A 6,261-nucleotide genomic window follows, 5' to 3' on the forward strand; every position below is an offset into this window, starting at 1 on the left:
GTTCAATCCAAACTATCTCAAATTCTATCTACATGCATGCTATTTACAAATGGTGGTTCTTGTGGAACTCCACCAAACCAATTCATTTTCAAGAGTTTCAACTTTCCCTCTCCTCGGGGAGGGGTTCCCCGAGATAGAGTACTTCAATTGAACCTTTGTTGTCGCCGTCGTAGTAACGCTTAACTCTTTGACCATTCACCCGAAAGGTACCTCCCTCCTCGCTCCAAAGCTCAAAGGCGCCATAGGGGAATATCTTCATCACTTTGAAGGGTCCGGACCACCTTGACTTGAGCTTGCCCGGGAACACCTTTATCTTGGAATTGAAAAGGAGAACGAGGTCTCCAACACTTACCTCTTTTTCCATGATCTTGGCATCATGCCATTTCTTCGTTTGATCTTTGTAGATTTTGGAGCTCTCATAAGCCTCCAATCTCAACTCCTCAAGCTCATTCATTTGGAGAAAGCGCACTTCTCCTGCGGCATCAAAGTCAAAATTCATTTCTTTAAGAGCCCACCAAGCTTTGTGTTCCAACTCCACCGGCAAATGGCAAGCTTTCCCGTACACAAGCTTATACGGGGTGGTGCCAAGAGGTGTCTTGAAGGCGGTTCTCAATGCCCATAAGACATCCGGGAGCTTTTGGGACCAATCTTTCCGGCTCTTGTTGGTGACTTTCTCCAAAATGGCTTTAATTTGGCGGTTAGAAACCTCCACTTGCCCACTAGTTTGAGGGTGGTAGGCAAGTGCGGTTTTGTGCCGCACTCCATGTGATTCAAGTAGAGCTTTGAAGGTACTTTTGCGGAAATGAGATCCACCATCACTTATGACCACTCTTGGTGTTCCGAACCTTGGAAAAATCGTGTCTTTAAAAAGCTTCATTACAACCTTGCTATCATTGGTGGGGGAGGCAACCGCTTCAATCCATTTGGATACATAGTCCACCGCAACCAAGATGTATTCATTTCCACAAGAGTTGGGAAAGGGTCCCATGAAGTCTATGCCCCAACAATAAAAAAGCTCAATCTCTAATATGTTAGTCAAGGGCATCTCACTTCTCTTCCCAATGTTCCCAACTCTTTGGCAAGCATCACACGATTTAACCAAGTAGTGAATGTCTTTGAACATGGAGGGCCAATAAAACCCACCTTGGAGGATCTTGGCAATTGTTCTAGAAGTGGCCAAGTGTCCCCCGTAGGCGGAATTGTGAACCCGGTCAACAATTTCTAAGCCCTCCTCTCTAGAAACGCATCTCCGGAACATTCCATCCCCACACTTGCGAAACAAATGTGGGTCATTCCAAAAGTATCTTCTAGCATCATTTCTCAACTTCCGCCTTTCTCTTGGCTCCATTTCATCCGGCAAGAAACCACTTACAATGTAGTTTGCAAGATCCGCAAACCAAGGAGTTTTGGCGGTAACTTCCATGAGTCCATCATCCCTCAACCACTCATTTATGGGTCCACTCTTGTCTTGTATCCCATGGTCTTCAACGGTCAATCTAGATAAGTGGTCGGCAACAACATTTTCCGAACCGGCCTTATCCTTAATCTCTAAATCAAATTCTTGAAGAAGAAGGACCCATCTCAAGAGCCGGGGCTTTGCATCTTTTTTCACCATCAATTGTCTCAAGGCGGTGTGATCGGAGTAAACCACCACCTTAGACCCAACAAGGTATTGCCGAAATTTCTCCACGGCATGAACAATTGCCAACATTTCCTTTTCGGTAGTAGCATATCCACATTGAGTTTGATCAAGAGTCTTGCTTGTGTAATATATCACATGATGCTTCTTATCCACAACTTGCACAAGTACCGCACCAACCGCGAAGTCCGAAGCATCACACATTATCTCAAAGGGAAGATTCCAATCCGGAGATCGGATTATCGGTGCCGTGACCAATGCTCTCTTCAACCTATTGAAAGCTTCAAGACAAGAATCATCAAACACAAAGGGGGAATCCTTGAGGAGTAATGAGGTTAAGGGCTTTGCTATTTTTGAAAAATCCTTGATAAAACGCCGATAAAACCCGGCATGGCCTAGAAAACTTCTCACTCCTGGAAGGGGGTGACAAGTTCTCTATGACCGCAACTTTGGCCCCATCGACCTCAATACCCCTCCTTGAAACGATGTGGCCGAGTACAACCCCCTCCTCCACCATGAAATGGCACTTTTCCCAATTAAGGACGAGGTTATGCTCCTCACACCGTTTCAACACACTAGCCAAGTTCTCAAGACCAAGCTCAAATGAGTCCCCATGGACACTAAAGTCGTCCATGAAGACTTCCATGCTTTTTTCAAGGAAATCTGAAAATATTGCCATCATGCACCTTTGGAAGGTGCCGGGCGCATTACAAAGCCCGAATGGCATCCTACGGTAGGCATAGACCCCTATTGGACAAGTGAAGGTCGTCTTCTCTTGGTCATCCGGGTGGATGGGAATTTGGAAAAACCCGGAATAACCGTCTAAGAAGCAATAATATGCATGGCCCGCGAGCCTTTCTAGCATTTGGTCAATGAAGGGAATTGGGAAGTGGTCTTTGAGGGTGGCGGCATTGAGCTTGCGGTAGTCAATACACATTCGCCACCCGGTCACGGGTCTAGTGGGTAGGGTGGTGCCATCCTCTTGTTCAACCATTTGTATCCCCCCCTTTTTGGGTACCACGTGGACCGGACTAACCCATTTGCTATCGGTAATTTGGTATATAATACCGGCCTCTAGGAGTTTCAACACTTCATTTTTCACCACCTCGGCCATCTTTGGGTTAATCCTCCTAAGACCGTCAACCTTGGGTTGACTCCCCTCTTCCAAAACTATTCTATGCATGCACAAACTCGGACTTAAACCTTTGATGTCATCAATGCTATACCCAAGTGCTCCTCTATGAGTTTTCAAGATTTCCAAAAGCTTCTTTTCTTGGGACTCACTTAGGTTAGCATTAACGATCACCGGATAGGCCTCTCCCTCATCAAGGAAAGCATATTTGAGGGAGGGAGGCAAGGGTTTGAGTTGTACCTTTGGAGGGAGAAAGCCCTCCACTTTCTTTAATAGTTCCTCATCAACATCGTGATCCTCTTTCATTGCCTCATCATGCAAAGAGATTTGAAAAACCTCTTCCATCTCCGCCTCTTCACGGGCTACTTCGTGCACTACTTCATCAATTACCTCGATTGTGCTCAATCTTTCTACACTTGTACCTTTCATCAAATTTGGCAAGTTAAATTCGATTTTGTTGCCCTCAATTTGGAAGGTTAGCCGCCCATTCTTCACATCAATGAGAACTCCTCCGGTAGCCAAAAATGGCCTACCTAGGATGATGGGAGTGTGGCTATCCTCCGGAATATCAAGGACAACAAAATCGGTGGGAATCAAAAACTTTCCAACCTTGACGGGCACGTCCTCAAGCACCCCCATAGGGCGTTTGACGGACCTATCCGCCAATTGGAGAGTCATGGTAGTGGGAGCCAAGTTTTGAATGCCAATCCTTCTTGCAACTTTCAAAGGAATAACACTAACACTTGCTCCCAAGTCACAAAGAGCTCTAGAGATAGGAACACCGCCAACTACGCAAGGAATGGAAAAGCTTCCCGGGTCACCAAGTTTAGTGGGCAATTTGTTAAGGATATGAGCACTACATGCTTCTTCCATAGCCACTATTTCTTGGTCACCCAAGACTCTTTTCCTTGTCAAAATGTCTTTTAAAAATTTTGAGTAGGTTGGCATGTTCATTATCACTTCCGTAAAGGGTAGGGTAACCTCAAGTTTCTCAAGCATATCACAAAATTTGGCATACTTGAGGTTTTCCCTACTCTTTATGGCTCTTGAAGGGTAAGGAATTTTAGAAACAAGTTGGGAATTGGAAGATACCTTTGGAGGAGCCGAACTTTTTGTTACCTTTTTAGAATGTTGCAAAGGTATTTCTTCAATAGCTTCCTCCTCATAAGGGAGGTCTTCCACATATCCATCAACATTCTTGCCCACTTGAATTCCTCTTCTAGTCAAATCTTCACAAGCTTTCTTTCCTTTCTTGTCTTCATTAGCTTTACCCGAAGCCTCAATGGGTGAGCTTTCCTCTTCATCATCCACTTCTACCTCATTCCCCTTGGGATCTTCATCAACTTCCAACTCAAGGTCTTTGTAAGGGTCCTCAAGCTCTAAACCACTCCTTAGCACTACCGCATGAGCATGGTGGCTATTTGAGGCATCTTTGGAGCTTTGTCCTTGAGCCAACAAACCACCGGGCGGCCTTTGAGGGTTAGCCATAGCATGAGAAGCCATCCTAGATTCCATTTCCCTCATGTCCTTAAGAAATGTAGCTCTCAAGTTTGCTTGTTCTTGTTGAGTAGCTTTTGCAAAATTAGCTATCTCTTGGCTATGTTGAAGTTGCATGTTCTTAATCATCTTCAAAAGCTCCACTTGAGAGAGCTCACCTTGGGGTTCTTGATGAGGTTGGTTGGCTATGGGTAAAGGGAACCCATAGTCATATCTAGCATTGGGACCTTGGTTGTTGTTTTGCCCCACTTGAAAGTTACCTCTCGGACCATAGTTGTTGAAGTTTGATCCTTGACCTTGTTCTTGAGACCCTTGAACATACCCTTGCCCAAATCCTTGATTTGCTTGATTTACTTGATTCCCTTGGTAAAACCCTTGGTTGCTTTGGTTGCCACCAAACTCTTGGTGCCCTTGTTGTTGGTTGCCATAGTTTTGGGGTGGATTGTTGCTTGACCATTGGTTTTGATTTCCAAAATTATTTCTTGGGTTTTGGAGAATTCCCCTTGGTTGAGCAAAACCGGGTGGATTGGTTTGGGTTTGTGGTTGGAGATGTTGGGGGTTTTGAACATTGGTGCTTTTGTAACTAAAGTTGGGGTGGTTCCTTAACCCGGGGTGGTAGAAATTGGTATTTGGATTGTAGGTGTTTGGGTTGTTGTAAGGAGGCCTTGGTGGTCTAGGATTGTTGTTGTAACTTTGAAAAGCGTTCACCTCTTGAGCATTCTCTTCATAGGCACCATTGTAATTGTTGCCACACAAGTCATATGTATGACCACTTCCTCCACAAAGTTCACAACTCGCGACTTGAGCAACTTCTTCCATGGGCGGCCCATACGAGGTCGCGGCTTGGTTCACTTGATTCTTTGAAAACTTCTCAAATTGCTTTGTGAGCAAGTCGAGCTTGGCATTTGTCTCGGAGTTGGAGGCATTTTCCTTAGGAAATTTCCCGTTCCTTCGTAGCATGTTCCCTCTAGAACCATAGTTTGCCTCCGAGTCTACCATTTTTTTTATCAATGCCGTGCCCTCTTCATCATTCAAGTGGTCAAAACCTCCCCAGCGGAGGCATTTACCATCTCCTTAGTTCTTGGTAGTAGAGTTTGGAAAAATGTTTGAGTAATGTACCATTCCGGTATTCCATGGTGGGGGCAACTTGCTATCAAGTCTTGGTAACGGTCCCAAGCCTCACCTAAGGACTCCCCATCCTCTTGTTGGAACGTATGGATCTCGTTGCGGAGCATCGCGGTCTTTGAGGAAGGGTAGTACTTGGCCATAAATGCTTGGGCTAAGTCATCCCAAGTAGTGAAAGTATCCGGTGGGTGAATGTTCAACCACCGGTCCGCTTTGCCCGTCAACGAAAACGGAAACAACATCATTCTCAAGGTGTCTTCGGACACCCCATTCTTCTTCATCATCGAAACTTTCCTCTTAAACTTCCGGAGATGAGCATGGGCATCCTCCTCAATATGACCTCCAAACAAGTCCTTCTCAACTAACCCGACTTGGGCGGGATGCATTTCAAAGTTGTTTGGGGCCAAGGTGCCAAAATTGATGGGATTACATGAATCATTATGGTTAGGCCGGTTGTGATCTCTAAGAGCCATTTGTGGTGGGTGGTTTGGTTCTTGATGTGGTGGTGTTTGAGGTGGACTATTGTAATTAAGGAAGTTATGAAAGGGGTTCTCTACTAAAGTCTCAATTGTGGTATTTGGTTGAATCGTAGTTGTTGTATCAAAATTTTGTGGGATGTGTGAGTTTGGTTGGCCAATGTTTGCTTGGGTGGAATTATTCCTTACTCTTTCAAGAGTCCTAGTCCTCAAGGTCCTAAAAAGCCTCTCGGGGTCGGAGTTGAATAGAAGAGCTTGGTGATTCCTTCTAGGCATACACTTAACGAATCGTAAGTCTCCTAGTGTTTTTACACACTAGAGAAAGGCAAAAATCACACACACTCTACAAACAACAATCAACTACTAAAGCAAACTAACAATCGAGACAAGAT

The 6,261-nt window shown here is 45.0% G+C and overlaps 1 non-coding gene across 1 annotated transcript; it reads left to right on the top strand.

The window, feature by feature from the left end:
* The first annotated feature begins 5,396 nt into the window (after positions 1-5,396).
* On the top strand, positions 5,397-5,503 carry LOC141610411 (small nucleolar RNA R71). The gene has a single exon (XR_012528321.1). It is a non-coding gene; the product is annotated as a small nucleolar RNA R71 (small nucleolar RNA).
* The last annotated feature ends 758 nt before the right edge of the window (positions 5,504-6,261 follow it).

Source organism: Silene latifolia, chromosome 10 (genome assembly GCF_048544455.1).
Source record: "Silene latifolia isolate original U9 population chromosome 10, ASM4854445v1, whole genome shotgun sequence".
Classification (NCBI taxonomy): domain Eukaryota; kingdom Viridiplantae; phylum Streptophyta; class Magnoliopsida; order Caryophyllales; family Caryophyllaceae; genus Silene; species Silene latifolia.